The following is a 17,921-nucleotide window of genomic DNA, read 5'->3' as shown; positions in this document are numbered from 1 at the left end:
TGCAAGACACAGGTGCCCCACAGGGGCATATGTGGATTTGCCTGCCAGGGGCAGAAGGACCCAGGGGACAGGCCTGCACTGTGGACAGTGATGAAGATAGTTACCATCCCTCTGAGAAATCCCCTCCCGAGCCTGGGGTGTGTTGGCCGGAAGCTCGGGGTCACACTGATCCTTCAGGCTCTGTGGTTGCAGACAGGGCTCACTGGGGGAGGTCCCAGGCAGTGGGCCTGGCCAAGGTGGAGACATAAGCACATTCCAGTGTCCCCACAGCATGATGTCTGGCCAGGACAGGTGGCCAGACAGTGCCCCCACCACCAAGCAAGTCCAGCCCCCAGAACATCTGACAGTCAGTGCCGTCCCAGGACGGGCTCTGTCCTGTCACCCACTGACTGGCCCCCAGCCACTGAGTCCCGGGCCAGGTGGAATGAAGCAAGTTGGGACCCAGTGCTGCCATCAGAGCCCTGGGGGGAGACAGATTGGCAAATGGGCCCTTCTAGTGCTGAGCCAAGCTGGGAGGCCTCACTAGCCCAGGACTGGGGGCTGCAGCTTCCCTGTGGCCCTGGGCTCATGGGATAGCCCTGGCCCAGGGCAAAGGGAAACTGTTCCTCGAGATGCACCTGGAACCCCCAGGCCCTGCCCAAGGGGCCTGGGCCACCTCTCCTGCTTTCTCCCCATGTTGGCCCTGCCTGATCCCAGGGAGGTGCCCGTAGCCTTATTTCTCATTGTTCTAGCTGGAGGACCACATCTTGGGCCATCTCCTATGCCTGTGCCTGGGACTTAGTAGGGTCATTCCTCAGCACAGCCTTCGTAGGGCACTTTGGACACTGCCTCCAGGAAGCCCTCCCTGACTGCAGCCCATCCACCCCACCCTCGGCCCTGGGCATCCTCTCGCTGGTCATCACTGCCCCAAATGGGCATCTGCACACACCCATGATTGTCCCACTGGCCCCATGCCTACATCCAAGGCGCACACGCGCCCATCAGCCCAACAGCGTATGCTGGGCCCAGCTCGTCAGATCACCCAGGCCTGTTGGGACGAGCCCCTGAAGCAGCAGAGGCTCTTGGGGGCTGAGGGTCCTTCTGGGCTGGGGGCTGGGGGTGAGCTCATGCTGCCACAGGTGCCCCCCAAAGCCCCCAGGGACTTAGCACTGGGCAGGTCCACCCCCACCCACCACAGTAGTGGCTCCCTGCGGGTGAGGGCTATAGCCCCCCAGGAGAGGTCTCTGGCCCCTGAAAACCATCAAGGGCGACAGGCTGACCATGGAGTAGGGTAGGGGGGCACAGAGATCCTCCCAGGAGAGGACGAGTGCCTTGGTGGGACCCCACCGTCACAACCCCGGTGTGCATGTCCCATGTAGATGTCCCCACGTCCCATCCACCTGGGGGGCAGCCAGTGTCTAGGCTCAGCCCCCACATGACAATGAGGAGGGGGTGTAGTTTCCAGGGAGGGTGACAGGGCCCTACACACACACACTGCAGTGCAGGAAACAAAGGGGAAAAGGCCCCGGGGGCCTGCCGGGAGGTCCCTCCATCTGCCCCCCATCTGCATAAGAACCCAGCTCCCAACAGGAGTGGGGGGCTCCCGACACAGGGCAGAATCTCAGCTGGCGCGGACCCCTGCTCACAGGTGGGCTCTGAGCTGCCCGCCAGGCCTCTGAGGGTGACTTCAGACCCCAGGGTCCCCCGGCACCTTCTGTTCCAGGGGATTTCTCTGCGTAGGTGCTGCCGGGGACCTGGAGGTGCTGTTGGCCTATGGGTCTGCAGGAGAGAGTGGGGGTCCCTCCAGGGCTGCTCAAGGCCCGCAGTCACCCTTCCCAGACTGAGTTGGCTTGCGGCTGCTGTGCTGTCCCCTATGGAAGGACCACAGGCCCCTTATGGCTCCAGCCCTTGAGGGGCACATGCTGCCCAGAGTCCAGGCAGGACAGGGTTCCAGGACCCCAAGACACACCAGGCCTGAGTCCTGCTGGGAAATCTTGGCATTGCAGGGACACCGAGTGGAACCCAGCGTGGCCCCCAGGGGGTGGGGGTGGGGGCACAGCTTATTCACCCGCTGCTAGGCTCTGAGGTCATCCTCCCCTCCCCCATGGGTGGGGACAGAGGGACCAGCACTGTCCGGCCAGGCAGGGCTTCCAGTGTCTTCGGGAACCAACCCTACACCCAGCCTCACACCTTGGGCTCAGCAGACCCCTGTGGGCCCAATGCAGAGGCACTCCAGGAAGCCCGCACGCTGGGGCATTGACACAGCCTGTTCCTGGGGAACTGGCAGCACAGCCCCCCACCAAAGTCTCCCTAGGAGAAGGAAGGACCCCGCGGGCCCTGGGACCTGCCCCTGTCTTTTCCTGAGCACTGGGAAGGCTGCACCCTCCGATGTCCCTCCCCTCGCCTTTCCTGCAGGCTGGTGGCATTTTTCCCAGCTGAGAGCACTTGCACAAAGATTGACTGGCAGACACCGATCAATTGGCAGGGAAGGGCAGCATGGAAACTTTGCCCCCACACTGCTGGGATCCCGGCATGGGAGTACAAATACTTGTTAGAATTCTTGCTTTCACTTCTTTTGGGTATATACTCAGAAGTAGAATTGTTGGATTATATATTAATGCCATGTTAATGTTTTGAGCTACTGCCATATTGTTTTCCACAGCAGTGGTGCTATCTCACATTACCACCAGCAATGCACAAAGCTTCCAGTTTCTCCATAACATTATTATCTTCTCTTTTTTGGGTAATAGCCATCCTAATGCCTAGGAAGTGGTATCTCAGTGTATGTGTGTGTGTGTGTGTGTGTGTGTGTGTGTGTGTGTGTGTGTGTTTTGAGATGGGGTCTTGGTATGTTATCTACGCTGGTCTTGAATTCCTGAGCTCAAGCAATCCTCCTGAGTAGCTAGGACTACAGGAGCATGCCACAGCGCCTGGCTTCTCATTGTGGTTTTTTTTTTTTTTTTTTTTTTTTTTGAGACAGAGTCTCATTTTATTGCCCAGGCTAGAGTGAGTGCTGTGGCATTAGCCTGGCTCACAGCAACCTCAAACTCCTGGGCTTAAGCGATCCTACTGCCTCAGCCTCCTGAGTAGCTGGGACTAAAGGCATGCGCCACCATGCCCGGCTAATTGTTTTTCTATATATACTTTTAGTTGTCCAGATAATTTATTTCTATTTTTAGTAGAGACGGGGTCTCGCTCAGGCTGGTCTTGAACTCCTGACCTCGAGCGATCCACCCACCTCGGCCTCCCAGAGGGCTAGGATTACAGGTGTGAGCCACCGCGCCCGGTCCTCATTGTGGTTTTGACTGCTTTTCCCTAATAAGTAGTAATATTGAACACCTTTTTGTGTGCTTATTGGCAACTTGTGTATCTTCTTTGGAGAAATATCTACTCAGATCCTTTGCCCATTTTTTATTTCGGTGATTTTCTTGTTGAGTTGTAGTTCTTTACATATTCTGAGTATCAATCCCTTATCAGATATATTTAAGTCATTAAATATGAAATGTCTGACTTTTTAATCAAAAGTATTGTTTATTATATCTTAAACAAGAAGTAGTACAATTAATCAAAGTATGTGCCTAAACTACTGACACAGTTTTGCCATCTTAATGGTAGCTTCTTTATGCCAGCAACGAAGAAGCCTGGAGAGCAAATGGCAATGAAATCTCAAAAGGTGTTTTCCATAGCTTGTTGAGAATTGAGTATTTTTCCTCACAAGATGTGGTCCAAACCCTGAAAGTGGTAGTCAGTTGGTACAAGGTCTGGTGAATACGGTGGATGACAGAGTTTCCAAGTCCAGCCTCTGCAGTTATAGCAGTGTTGTTTGTGCAATGTGTGGTTGAGCATTGTCTTGCAAGAGGACTGGCCTGTCTCTATCAACCAATATCACTGCTTAATTTCAAGCATCCTCATCATTTCATCCAATTGGCTGCAGTAGACATCCACTGTAATCCACTGACCAGGCTTCATGAAGCTGTAGTGGATAATACCAGCGCTGGACACCAAACAGGCACCATTAGCTTTTTTTGATGAATATTCAGTTTTGGACTGTGTTTTGGCACTGCATCTTTATCCAACCATTGTGCCAAATGCTTGCAATTGTCAAAAATAATACATTTTCCATCACACATAACAATATGGTGTAAAAATGGCTCATCTTTATGTTGTGACAGCAAAGAAAAGCAAGCTTTGGGGTGATTTCTCTCCTGACACTCATTTAATTCATGCAGAACCCATTTATCCAGCTTCTTTACCTTGCCAATTTGTTTCAAATGATCCAATGCCACTGGAACAGTAACAGCAAACCTTGCTGCTGGCTCATTCACGCATCCATTGAGATGGATTCGTTTCCACTACAACTTTTAGCTCATCATTATCCACCTTGGTCTCAAGTTGCCCACGTGGCTCATTAGCAAGTCCTAAGAAATTTGAGTTGGTCTTTATTATACAAAGAAAGTAGGAGAAAGGGTATTACAAGAAACTTCTTATGGACATATTTTAGAGTAGGACTATACTTGTTTTTCACATATAGGATTTATAAAGTTTTACATACTCAAATTTATCAGTCTTTGTGTGCGTGTGATTTTTTTCCCCATTGCTTTAGGGCTTTGGATATTCTTCTCCATGCTCAATCTTACAAAGAGGTGCCTATATTTTCTTATAGCTTTTGAAAAAAATCTTGTGTTTTTACAGTTGTATTACTTAAGTGATTTGGACTTTGTAAAAAGAGTGTAGTGTAATGTAAGGATATATTTAATTTTTACAGAGACAAATTTTCCACTCCAGTTTGTTGACTAATCCATGCTTTCTCTATTTATATAACATGTCTCAATGCAGAATCTGGAGAAGTGGTATACTGGTCAGGTGTTATGAAACACAGAGAGTGTTCGTTGGGGCAAGGAAGAATTTGGAGGGCCATGCCTGGGGGTCCTTCCCTAAGTGGTCCCGGCTCTGAAACTAGTTGATGAAAAACCATACCTCATGCCCCATTACTCTCCCTTTCCCTTCCTTCCCCTCACCACCTTAGTCTCTTGCCCTCTCTTCACAATCTAGTAGATAAATTCATAAATTCAACCTAATCCGAATTAGGTTGCATGGAAATAACTCTTTTGGTCTTCTGGACTTCCCCCCAACCTCCAGCCCCTGGCCACCAGACCCACACACACATTCACTCAGCTGAAGGACAAAAGAGATAAATAGAACCATTGTAAAGGGAAAACAGAGCCAAGGGTTAAATGCTAGGCAAAACCATTTAGAAATTCATAGATAAGTTACCTAATTTACATTAGGTTGAATGAGAGATGGTATGTGGGTACAAAAATTGAAATGATGCCCACAAAGTATAAGAGGAGAAAAATGTGCAGTTATGCAGCCACTACTTTCCTACACATATATGATGCTGTCTTACTCGAGTGGTCTCTGTGAAATATTAATATATAGAACCATACAGTCCTCTATTTTATAAATTAAGTACCAGACTTAAAAAAAAAGGCGATTCACTTAAAGCTTTTCATTGTTGGAAGTCCAATGTTCAAACCAGTTATGGCTTGCTTTTCTTCTCACATTCTTTAACCTCTCTACTAAATTTTAATGGCATATATTTATCCTTAAAATCAAAATAAGTTAAAATTATTTTGTGATGGTCTTTGAGATAGACAAAAACTCTGGGATGTATGAGAACAAGGGCTGTGAATGGTTTGAAAGATCATGTTTGACTGATGTACATCATAGACCTATTCAAGTACCACCTGTTTCTAAGTTCTAACTTAATCTTAGAGACCAGCAATGAAAGCTAATTGATAAATTGGATTAGATTCCCAAAATTTCTAGAACAGTCTCTTTCTGATGATTCTCAGGTATAGTGGTCCCCCCTTAAGCTGTAGGGGTTCCAAGACCCCCTGTGGATGCCTGAAACCAGGATACTATCAAACCTTACTTATACTATGATTTTTTCCTACACATACATGTTTATGATAAAGTTTAATTCATAGATTAGGCACAATAAGAGATTTACAACAATAATAATAAAATGGAAGAGTTATAACAAAATACTATAACAAAAGTTATGTGACTGTGGTCTCTCTCAAAATATCTTACTGTACTGTACTCGCCTATTTTCAGACCTCACTTGACTGCTGGTAACTGGAACTAAGTATAGGTGCACGTGCCCACTGATGATGAGAGCAAGACGTCTTAGCCAAAATGTCTTCCTTCCAAACTCCTGGGAGAAAGGACAAGAGGGAAAATATGCGAGCATTATAAAAGTATGCCTATCGCTGACACTTTCTTAAACCACAGGTGTGCGGGGTCTCCTCCCGTTAGATGTCAGATGCAGACTGACTGACTGATAGACAACCTACTTGGAACGCAAATTTGCGGTGCTCTTGCCAAATTGGCAAGGGCTGGTCCTGTTCTTGTTGCGGTGCTGCTTGCCTGTGCACGGAACGGGAGTGCAGCATCTGTCTGCAATTCCTCCTGACGACGGATTAAAAAGATGCTAGAACCAGGTGGCCGGTTTTGTGGCTGCAGAACCAGCGGCGCTGGGACCGCGGAGCCGGCTGCCCCTCGGCGCGCGTGCGGACGGAGGGCGCGTGCGGCTGCGCGGGAACGCGCTGAAGCGGCTGCGGGCAGCGCGCCGAAGCCGGGACGGAGCGGAGGTAGGAGCGGCGAGCGGGGCTCTGGCGGGCACAGCCCGGCAGGGCGGCAGGGACGGGCGGCCCGCGGGGACGCCAACCTTTCCGGCGACGGCGCCGAACTTCCTTTCCTGGCGGTGGCCACCGCTCAGAGGACACACAGACAGTGCGGACGCGCTGCCAACATGGCGCCCCCCGCGCCCGCCTGGCGCCGGCTCAGGCCCCAGAGGCGCCGGGCGGCGGGAACCGGCGGCTCCGGAGGGAGGGCCGGGCGTGGCGGCGGCGGAGCCGGAGTATAATGGTGGGGAAAGCTCGGCGGCGCGGGGCGGAGGCCCGGGAGGACGGCGCGGGGCCTGGTCGGGCCGGGAAGCTGCATAGTCGCGTGATCACGTCCGCCGGGCCCCAAGCCGCCCGCCCGGCCAGGCCTCCGGCCGTGCGCGGTGGGGCCGGCGGCAGCGCGGGCCCGGCGTGTGGACGGCGGAGAGGAGAGGACACTTCGCAGTCTCTGGGCGCCGTGGGCGGTGGGAGCCGCGGCGCAGGGTTGGGCCGAGGCCAGGCGGGGGTCCGTGCCTGTCCCGGGGGCTGCGGGCGATCCCGGGGGTGAGGCCGCCGCTGCCTCAACGGGTCCTCGCAGGCCTCCGGGACTGTCCCGTGGGGTCCGCCGCCCTCCTCCCGCCGGAGCTCTGGGGAGAAGCTGCCGGGCCGCGCTGGGACGAGGGGGCTCCTTGGGGACGGCCGGGCCGCGAACTGTCCTTTGCTCTGTCCTCCCTTGCGGTTTTCTTCAGAGCCAGGCTGTGGAGGCGCTTTGCGGTGTGTGCACAGCACCTGGTGTTTTACACGGCGTCCTGTGCGGGGTTGTATGTGGTGTGTACTCAGAGTCATGCTGTGTGTGCACGGCATCCTTGTCCTTAAGCTGTGTATGCAGTACCGAGTGTCATATAGAGTATTACACAGTACCCAATGCCATGTACAGTGTGTTCATAGTACCTAGTGTTCTGTACTGTGTGTACACACTGTCCTTGTCACGCTGTGTATGCAAGCGCTACCGGTTGTCTCATACAGTGTATACGAAGTACTTGGTGTCATATACAACAGTGTATACATAGTTCCGCATGTCATACATGGTGTGTAGGGAGTATTCTCGTCACTTATGCTGTGCATACGGTACTCAGTGTCATAAATAGAGTATATACATAGTACTTGGTATCATGGGGTATGTACATAGTACCAAGTGTCATATAACGTGTAGATGGTATCCCTGTCATGCTGAGTACGCAGTATACAATGTATCGTATATAGCATATACATAGGACTGCTGTGTATGCAGTATCTTTGTCATGCTGGGTACACAGTACTCGGTGTCATATACATTATATACATAGCATCTGGCATCACATACAATGTGTACATAGTACTTGGTGTTATATACAGTGTGTACACAGTATCCTTGTCACTTTTGCTGTGTACCCAGTTCCCATTGTCATATACGGTGTGTATGCAGGACCCACTATCCTATACATTGTATATGTAATAAGTGTTGTCATATATGGTGTGTACAGTATCCTTGTCACTTCTGCTGTGTACCCTGTGTACATAACCAGTGTTATATACAGTGTATGTGCAGCATCTGGTGTTCTATGCTGTATACATACAGTACCAGTGTGCATGCAGTACCCAGTGTCATATACAGTGTGTATGCGGTACCTGATGCTCTATGCAGTGTGTACAAGGTACCCTGCTGTCATGTACAGTATGTATGCAATACTCAGTGTCATACAGTGTGTACCTAGCACAGTACCTGGTGTCACATATAGTGTGTCTGTAGTACCTGATGTCATATTTGGTGTGTATGTAGTATCCTTGTCACATAAGCTGTGTACCCAGCACCCACTGTCAGATGCAGTGTGTACACAGTCCCCAGTGTCCTATCCAGAGTATGTAGTACCCTATGTCATACAAAGTGTAAACATTGTCCCTGGTAATAAGGATGTTTGTGAGGTTGGAAGTGATGCCCAGGTGGCCCCCTCAAGGAGCGGGCATCCTACAGGCAGGCTGGGTTTTTAGGAAGGTCCTGGGTCCTTGCTCTGCCTCACTGTGGCATTCTGCACCCCACAGTCGCTGTGTCTCATGAGGCAAGACAATTCTTAAAAATAATCTAATTTGTCCACAGGCAGAAAATTAATGTTTACTTGTTTACTTTTAAACTGAGAAGCACAGTAGTATCAGCTTACTAATAATGGAACGTTTAAACTTTTCAGATTTTGGGGTCATTGGTTCTAATTAATGGTCTGAAGTTATCAGAGAGAGAATGTTGGTTGTACTTTAAAAGTTTAAAGGTTTGAGTGCTTTCTGGTAGGCAAGGTCATATTTGTAATTCTTCTGAATGTCTGATTTGTACATGCAGGAGATAAAATATGATTTTCTGTACAGGCATATTATTTTACTTGTCTTTGACTAATTGATGCAGATTACATTACAGTCATTATTTTTGGTTGACTCATCTTTATAAGATGAACAGGATACAGAATCAGATCAGAAGATATAGTTTGTAATTATGACAGAATCAAAATATTTTTCTTATTTAAGTATGAGATTAAGAGGATTTCTGTATTTTACAATGTCTTTGTTTTCTGTAGAAATTGCTGATGTGAAAACTGAATCTCCCTTTTACATTCTCTAAATTGGGCACCTTATTTTTGCAATTACCATTTGTGAGGTATTTAAATAAGCATACATGTCCTTCCAGCTTTACAAAGAAAAATCAATTAAAATGTTAAAATTTAGCTCTTTAGTTCATACTAAACATTCCTAGGATGTGGTTATGTTGGTGCTTTGAATAGATATCATCTTGCATGCTTCAGTAAATGACATATGTTTGTTTGAACTCTTACCGTTTTGTAACCCCCCCTTTTTTCTTTTTAGGGTTGCTCAGATAATGTATAATACGGGCATTCATACCCTTTGGCATACCTTAATTGAGACACTAATTGGAGCGAACTAAGAATTTTAACATTTGTAATAGAAGTATGAAATGCTGCTCTAACTTGCTTACTTAAAGCCCTAATGCTCTGATGTCAGATTGTCTTTGTCTTCCTTGTCCTTCAATTGAATTCTACACAGAGACCATCATTACATTTAAGCAAAGAGGCTGTGTCTTAAAAAAAAAAAAAATGGAGAAAATAGTCTTATCCTTGATAGTTAAAAACTTTTCACTGTTTGCAAACCTTAACTTGGATTTACTATTTAATTTTTTTTACAGGGTGATAGGGGTTTTTTTGTTCGTTTGGCTTTTTTTTTTTTTTTTCCTTTGTCATTAGAGGTAGCATGGCAAAATGATGAAGAGCACAGACTTTGAGACACAACAGCTCAGGTTTGAATCTCTCCTCTGTCCTTTACTAGCACAGTGACCTTGGGCAAATCACTTTAACTTGCCATGCCTTGTCTCAGTTTCCTTATATGAAAAACAAGGGGGATAGTAATTGCAGCAAACTCATAGGGTTATTGTGAAGATTAGATGAGGTACCATTTTTAAAGCACCTGAAACAGTGCCTGGCTCATAATGAGCACAGCAAAGATAGGTAAACACAAGTTGAGCTCCTTCTTACAATACATTATTTTCAAGTTGATTTAGGAAACACAGATCCTCAACCTGTAGTCTCAATAAAGGTATTTCCGTACTGTGTTCTGATATAGGCTGTCTTGTGTTCCCAGTGACAGTCTAACCTTAAGAATTCTTTCTAAATTTATTTGTTTTTTCTTCATTTTACTAGGAGAAGGAATATGTGTAATGCATGCCCGTCACTATTTTTTAAAAGCTGCCAGTATAAAAGTTGCCTATTAGAAATGGTAGTTTTAGTATTTGGAGCTCAAGTACCATGTACCTTAGGTTTTGAAACCTCATGTGCCCAAAGCATGGATTTAAATGAAATTCATAAATAACCTAAAACCTCATTCATCATTGATTTTGACTGTTGTTTCCTATGATAGAAGTTAGACAGTTTCTGTGTTTAGTTTGCTTTGTTTCTGCTTTGCTTTTCCTAGTGTGCTCTTATTATTTTTTTATAAGTCATATTAAGAATAGAAGGAAGAAGAAAATGGACTGTCACATACATAGAAGGTACTCAAGGTGGTTTATGAGTCAAATCTAATTCAGGAAAATAGTAATTAAACTAGTGTGGAAAGGGATGAGATCTGAAATTATGGTATGATATATTCACATACGATATGCCTTGTCTTATTAATTTGTATTTAACTCTCATGACATACATCTGAATCTCTGCTTTTGCACAGTAGTTATCTCAGAATGTTGGAAAATAAGCATTCCTTACACTCCTGAGGGCTTGTTTACCTGAAGCAATTTTAATGTTTTTTATCATGACTCAATCTTTGACGAATAATACAAATATCTGAAATACGCATTGTGAGAGTTCTTATTTTAACCATTAGTTTTAAATTAATATTTCCCCCCACATCTGTCACCCTGTCTGTAATTGTTTCAGGTTGTATGTTTTATATTTGTTTGAAACAGACTTTTTGAATAAAGAAAATCTTTGTCACCTCTTCATTTGATCGTCCTTAATCCCTTACCAACATTTTTACTAGGAATTTTCACAAGAAGTAAAAAGTAACTGATTTGAGTTCAGTGTCTACCTGTATCTGTCATGTAATAACTTTGAGTTAGTTACTTGCAGTACCACTGTCACATTTCAAAACAAGTATGAATCTGCTTTGGTGCAGAGACTTTGTGCAGAGGTTGCACTGCAGGTTATGAGTGTTTTGCCCCCCAGTAGTCTTGGTTTTTGAAATGTTTTGGTGTCTACAATTTTATAACACAGATGAGTTATAATGATATATATTAATATCATGTATTGTCCATCTACTGTATGTCAGCCACTGTGCAATTATTTACATACATTATCTCACTTAAAACCCTTATGTATTATCATCTTAAAAGCATAGCAGTCCTCCTTTAAGTTATGGAAGGTTCACCTCCTTGTAGCACACCCCTCATCCCCTCCCATTGCAGGACAAACAGAAAAACACACAAGCAGAAGAGAAGTGGGTGAATCAGATGTTTTGAGAGAGAATGTGATCCATGTCACATGAAAGTTTGAGAATCCCTGGAATAAGAGGTAAATGATAGAAATGAAGATAATGGGAGGGACATAAGACTCTAAATCTAAATACTCAATAAAATAGTCTTTTTGAGTAATCACGGCTTAACTTTAATTTTTAAAACATACAGAAATGAATTATTGCTTTAAAGAAAGAGCTTATGTGTGTGTAGGTACCTGCTGTTATGTTTTTTCTGTAGGAAATTCATAAAAAGTTATTTAGTTTGTATTGTGAAAATGCTATATAAGCTTTAATATCAAAATTAGTTACAAATGGAAAGAAATAGTCTATAAAATAAAAATTATTTGGAATTTTTCTTAGTACTTGTATAATCCATTACATATTTTAGGAGGGAAATTTAGCAAATTAGATATTTAACTCAATTCAACAAATTATTTAGATATTTAGTTAATCTTTGTTTTTTGTATATTTTCTATTTCAGAGTAGTATTCTGATTTTTAACACAGGTTTCTTTTAGGGGAAATTTAGCATCTTGGAATGTATTTTCACAATTAAGGTGCAGGGTAAGATCTTTTAAATGTGTTTGATCAGATAGCAGTATAAATACCCTTATGTGCAAACACTGAAGTAATTTATTCACACTATTAAGTCATTGGAAAGTTAGGTTTGCACTGGGTATGTGGCAGATTGCACTTAAAGTTGGTAACATCAGCAATTGTCCAGAGTGTTTGCTCCATAAATGGCTAAAAGTTTGTCTTTATGTAAAATTAAAAAGAGAAATGATGAGGGTAATAGAATACTGTTGCATCAGAGTTTTAAAGGAGTCATATAGACTCTTATCTATGTGTTCTTCAGAGATGAGAGTGATATATTTCCAGATCACATTATCTTATACATTAGTTGGAAAATGTGTTGCTGAAAACTTGTACACAAAGTTTTATTTTTTAAACTGAATAATAAGTATAGTAGGTAAGCTAGTTTTATTTTAAATAAATGCTTTTATAGTTCAAGTTGCTTCATAATTAAATCTGTTTCATAAAATCATATTAAAAATTGCATTTTTGTACAAGTAGAATATATGCAATTTTAATGTCTTAACTTCATTTATTAATACATTGTTATTTATTGGAACTCTGCTATGTGCCATACACTTGCTAGGTGCTGAGGTGAACAAGATAAGAGAGTTCTAGCCATTGCAGAGTTTATAGTTCAGAGTAACACAATTACTGAAGGAAGCACAATAAAGTGTAACAGAAGAGAGTAAGTCCAGGGTACTGTGGAACAGAATCTGAAGTAAGATACATTGTATTTGAGTTAAGATTACTTGTGAGGTGTTACCACTGATGATTTAAAATTTATTCTAATTTGTAACTTTGAGATTTTACCGTATTAACCACCTGCGGGTTTTTAAAAGCAACTTTCTTTTTTTTTTGAGACAGAGTCTCACTCTGTTGCCCTGGCTACAGTGTCCTGGCATCAGCCTAGCTCACAGCAACCTCAAACTCCTGGGCTCAAGCAAACCTACTGCTTTAGCCTCCCGAGGAGCTGGGGCTACAGACATGTGCCACCATGCCCGGCTAATTTTTTCTATATATTTTCAGTTATCCAGATCATTTCTTTCTATTTTTAGTAGACCCGGGGTCTCGCTCTTGCTCAGGCTGGTCTCAAACTCCTGACCTCTAGCAATCCACCTATCTCAGCCTCCCAGAGTGCTAGGATTACAGGCATGAGCCACCACTCCCAGCCTAAAAGCAACTTTCTTATGTTAATTTTTTACAGTACTCTGTTAAAAAGTAGACCTGTATTAAATATCAAACATATATTATGTTCTCCAGATATTATCTGAGCATTTAAGTGAAACATACACCCATTTAAAAGTTTTAGTGTTTTTTTTTCCAGTTTGGTCAGCTTGTATGTTAAATAAATTTAAAATATAATTCAAAGAATGTAGGATCTTCTTTCTTAGTTTAAGCATTTATCATATGGACATAAAAGCAAGATATACAAATATTTTTCAATGGATTTCTGTTGAGAGCTTGTCACATTAATTCTCATAAGTGGGATTAAAAATACTATTTAAAAAATTCAGTTAGATACTATGGTTTATAGCAAGAGAATCTGACTTATATACATTTTAATTTGACTATGCACATTAGATCACTTTGCAAGTCCACTTTGCAAGCAGTTTCTAGCAAGCTAGGTTTTATCACAAACAGTGCCTGTGGCACTACCATCTTTTTTTAAAGATGTCCATCATTGAGCATCTTCCATACTAGGCAATGTACATTGTCCATTTAGTCTTCACAACAGCATCATGAGGGGAATGTTGTTATAACGATTTTACAATAAGGGAAGAGACACAGTTAAATTGCTGGTACCCAAGTTCACACAGAGTTAATCAAATTGGTTTCAATCCATGTGTATGATGACTACCAAACCTGTAGTATGTTATGCTAGCCTGTCTCCCTAAAACCCATCAACCTCTTGGGTCTTTGTACTGATATGCCTTCATCTTCCCAATGTATCTTTATAAGTCTGCAAAAGTATGTAATATTAACAAAATGTAAAAACTATGCTCATTCTACCTACAGAAGCAGAAAGTGGAAAGGCAGGGATATTAGGAAACTCCTGGTAATCAAAACATTCCACACATAAAATTCTGGTTAATTCCAGTTTCACTGGTGATGATAGCTGGCAATCTAAGAACAAGTGTGGGTAATTGGCTCATTTTCTTGCTGTCACTATGGTAGCTCACGTTAGTTATAAAGATAACTTGAGGCAGGAGCAGTGGAGGTGGGGAGACCTATGATCTTTATTTTAATACTTATGTAATGGAGAAAAATGTTTGAAAACACTTGGAATTAACTCCAACATTAAAGCATTCTTGTCTTCAAAGGGGAAGTCATTGTCTTGAGGAATCTTTTAACATACCTTCTACTGGATAAGTTCAATTTAGATTGAAATAGCTAATTTCTTGAAAGCTGCGGTAAATGCTAAGGCTTCAGAATTCCATTAGGTGTGCACTGTCATCTAAAATAAAATACCCTTTCATGAGAAGCATGTGGTGAAGAGAGTAACAGACCAAGTGAGTTATAGCATCCACAGATCCAGAGCATCCTGACAGCCATCAATAGCAATGTTCCAGTGGGTTATTAAATGATTTTCTCATATTTGATAGCTATGGAAAGATTTTTAAAAAGAAATTTTTTAACAAAGGCTAAGTATAGAGAAGCTCTCTGAACTTGAAAGCTATTATGAATTTTTTACTTTTCTCTTTTTGTAGATTCTTGATTTACTTGCTTATTGTTTGTTTTTTGTATCTCAAAAGTGCATCTGAAAAATGCTGTTTGAGAGAGCAAGTCCTTAATTTTCAAATGAATTTTGACATGGGGCACTTCCCCAATTAATATAAAATATGCCTGTTTTAACTGTCCAGTCAAAAAATAAGAATAATTTATTTGGGGTTTCCATTGATGGCAAATTTAATAGGTTTTGGGAGGAGGTGTATTTACCATTAGAGATGTTGTCTTTTTAAATTATAGACAATATAAAGTCTAAAGTAATTTTTTTCTACTGTACTTATAATTTATCATTTCTCTTATATGTTTGGAAATACCAAGTTTAATATCACTTAATATCAACATACCTGAAATGTTTCTTTTGAAATACCTACTTATTTACCACTCTTCACATACATGTTCTACACAATCTTAAGAAGCCTCTTACTTGTGATTAATATTCATGTTGGTTTGTTTCAGGCAAGAAACTGCCATTTGAATCATTTGAAAGTTAAATTTTATGTTTTTTAAGGACTATTCAAATAAAATTAGTTTTAGTCCTAGTTATTTTGTTTTTTTTTTTTTTTTTTTTTTTTTGAGACAGAGTCTCACTTTGTTGCCCAGGCTAGAGTGAGTGCCCTGGCGTCAGCCTAGCTCACAGCAACCTCAAACTCCTGGGCTTAAGCGATCCTACTGCCTCAGCCTCCTGAGTAGCTGGGACTACAGGCATGTGCCACCATGCCGGGCTAATTTTTTTTCTATATATATTTTTAGTTGTCCAGATAATTTTTATTTCTATTCTTAGTAGAGACGAGGTCTCACTCAGGCTGGTCTCGAACTCCTGACCTTGAACAATCCACCCACCTCGGCCTCCCAGAGGCCTAGGATTACAGGTGTGAGCCACCACGCCCGGCCAGTCCCAGTTACTTTCAAGTGACTTAAAAGCCAAACGACCAGCACTCTAACATAAAGTTGGACTTTCTCTTGGTTCATCTGCATTTTTAGACAAATGCTGATTAAAAATGTACTATTGTAAGCCTTAGTTGCAGTAGTATTTGTACCGTATTGTTTTAAATGAATTCTTTGGGATTTTAGGTGACAGTGCTACACAAGTCACATTAGGAAGAAACAATATTTAGCATGCTGGTTCTCAATCATGAGTAAGCATCTAAATTGCTTTTTAAATTTTGTTTTATAAAAACATTAAACCAGAATCTCTGGGGATGGATCTAAGCTCTAAGTTTTAAAAGTTACACTTTTTTAGGCCGGGCGCGGTGGCTCACGCCTGTAATCCTAGCCCTCTGGGAGGCCGAGGCGGGTGGATCGCTCGAGGTCAGGAGTTCGAGACCAGCCTGAGTGAGACCCCGTCTCTACTAAAAATAGAAATAAACTATCTGGACAACTAAAAATATATATAGAAAAAATTAGCCGGGCATGGTGGCACATGCCTGTAGTCCCAGCTACTCGGGAGGCTGAGGCAGTAGGATTGCTTAAGCCCAGGAGTTTGAGGTTGCTGTGAGCTAGGCTGACGCCACGGCACTCACTCTAGCTCGGGCAACAAAGTGACACTCTGTCTCAAAAAAAAAAAAAAAAGTTACACTTTTTTAAATGTTTACATTTCAAATTTTTTATTTTTCTAAGTGGTATTCATGCTTTCTTTTTAAATATTTCTTTTTGGAATAGATTATAGAAAATGGTGTACCCTGGGACCTTTAGCTCTAAATCTCAGAAATTCTCTTTCAAGAATCAGATCAATTAAGTTTCCTAGGGAAAAAAAGACGATAATCAAAGCAACCTGGGGGAAAAAAACACAACCTGAAAAATAAGTGCATCCTGGAAGAAAGCCTTAAGTCTTTTCAGGTTCCTCGGAAATGCTACTGTGTTGCTAGGTAAGATGGATAGCAAAAGTATCATTGACTGATGTTCCCTGATGGGCTCAGATATAGCTATAATCACAGGTAAATACGTACCGTATCTTGAGGTAGGTAATATTCAGGAGATAGGCTGACATCCAGTTTGAATGTCTGGGCATTCCAGTAATTGGACTGAAAAGCAGCAGTGTGGTGTTCCTGCCCCTTCTGCCCTCAGTGCTCTGGATTCCTCATAATCCTGTACGAAAATCAGAAAAGCTTGAAAGCCTTTCCCTAGGGCAGTCAGACCAGCCGTCTTGGGGTCACATCTGCAGTCCATGATGAGACAACCTCAGAAAGTTTTCCAGGCTCTGCCCTGCTCTCTGGCTAGCCCCCTCTTTTCCCTGGCCTTTGTCTGGGTTTCAGATGATTCTTCCTGTCCCTTCAGATTGGGGGTGGCATTTCCACCTACAGGTGGTTCAGTGGGTATGGCCATCCAGAGGAGGAGACTCAAAGTCTTTCAGCTGAGCTCTAGAAGATTATTACTTACTTCCTTTGTCCTGGGAAGAAGTCCTTGAGCTGCAAGACTTACTGTGGCTTCAGCCACTACTGGACAATATCTGTGTTCACTCCTCACTAACTGTATTTCTCATACAAGCATTTTGAGGCTTCATAGTGATCCTAGGACCTAGACAGTTGTGATAATTTCCACAGGTTTCTTTAATTCCTCTTTAATATAGGTTCATAATTCTCCACCAGTTTCACAAAGTCAAGGTGCATGGCAGATGGGTTTTAAAGGAGGAGGGACATCTGGGAAGTGACAGGGAAGCCTCCCTGGGCTGGCACTGTTGACAGGGTGTTCAGCAGAGTCTGGTCCGTGTTCTTTATTTGCTTCTCCCACTGCATGACATGGCCCTTCCCCAGGTGGCTGGATTCCCAGTGGTGTTAGTGTTCTGTCTTCTCAGTTTGCCTCGGGGATAACACACAAAGTTCTGTGTTTTTAAAGTGTGTTCAGTCAAATTTTCTAAATACATATCATTTTCTCAGTCTCAGATTATCAGATACAGTCAAGAATTATGTTCTTAATTGCTGCTGTTAGAATTACA

The 17,921-nt window shown here is 43.1% G+C and overlaps 1 long non-coding RNA gene across 1 annotated transcript in view; it reads left to right on the top strand.

The window, feature by feature from the left end:
• Positions 1-6,480: 6,480 nt before the first annotated feature.
• LOC123621788 overlaps positions 6,481-17,921 on the top strand; it is a 31,622-nt gene continuing 20,181 nt past the window's right edge. Inside the window, exon 1 of the long non-coding RNA XR_006729258.1 lies at positions 6,481-6,635. This is a non-coding gene — a long non-coding RNA (uncharacterized LOC123621788). The remainder of the gene's footprint in view (positions 6,636-17,921) is intronic.

Source organism: Lemur catta, chromosome 16 (genome assembly GCF_020740605.2).
Source record: "Lemur catta isolate mLemCat1 chromosome 16, mLemCat1.pri, whole genome shotgun sequence".
Classification (NCBI taxonomy): domain Eukaryota; kingdom Metazoa; phylum Chordata; class Mammalia; order Primates; family Lemuridae; genus Lemur; species Lemur catta.
Note: the sequence above shows the minus strand (reverse complement) of the source record. Positions and strands in the feature narration are given on the sequence as shown.